Genomic DNA, 1,037 nt, shown 5'->3' with positions numbered 1-1,037 from the left:
TTATTTAATTTATTTTCAATATATATTTTGTATTCTAATAAATATTTTATACTAATAATTAATTTTAATAACTGATTTTAATATACATTTAATATGATTTTTTTTTATTTTAGAATTTAGTTATTTTGTTCTCTAAAGTCTAAAGACATATTTTGAGGGGATAAAAATAAAAATTTTTTAATTTTTTTTATGTATTCAATATATTGAAAATATAAAAACTTTTATTTTTCAATAAATTTTAATAAATTATTTTTTATAATGTTTTTAAAATTTATCCTATCTAAAATCTTTTATTTTATATACTTTCCGTCTCTTGCAAGTGAGGGACCATTTCTTTCAATAAAAATATTTTTGGTAATATTAGGAAAAGATGTAAACCCCGCTAAAATCGGTAAATAATTAGTCAATAATTTGAATTTTAATTAAGAAAGCTAAAAATGCAAAACTAATATCAAAATAGGATAGAGCTCATCGAAACGAGAATTTTGATATCAATTTTGAAAATTTGGCCCAAAATCGGACCAAAAAGAGCCGAATCGATTGAACCGGGGCCCAAACCAGGCCCATGGATCCAACCGGACCTAAACATTTAAACTAAACAGCAGCTCCTTCTTCCCCATTTGCATGCAACGATACAAACAGATTTGGGAAAGGGAGGAGAAGCTCTCAAACCCTCACCATCTTTGATCCACCGTAGGGTGATTTTATTCCACGAAGGGGTCGCCAGATAATATTATTGTTGTCCAAGAAGTCCTTCATTTTATGAAAAAGACTAAATCTAAGAAGGATACTTTTACTTTTAAAATTGATCTTGAGAAGGCATATGATAGAGTTAATTGAAACTTTTTGGAATAAACTTTAGGCATGTTTGGATTCCCTCCATCTATTGTTTCTTTGATTATGCGCTGTGTTCGATTTTCTTATCTGGCTCTGATGTGGAATAACAACTGCTTAAAAGGTTTCCAACCAAAAAGGAAGTTTGATGCAAGGTGATCCAATGTCTCCCTATCTTTTGTGCTTTGTATGGAGCGACTGAG

Source organism: Arachis ipaensis, chromosome B10 (assembly GCF_000816755.2).
Source record: "Arachis ipaensis cultivar K30076 chromosome B10, Araip1.1, whole genome shotgun sequence".
NCBI classification, from domain to species: domain Eukaryota; kingdom Viridiplantae; phylum Streptophyta; class Magnoliopsida; order Fabales; family Fabaceae; genus Arachis; species Arachis ipaensis.
This window is presented reverse-complemented; position numbering follows the sequence as displayed.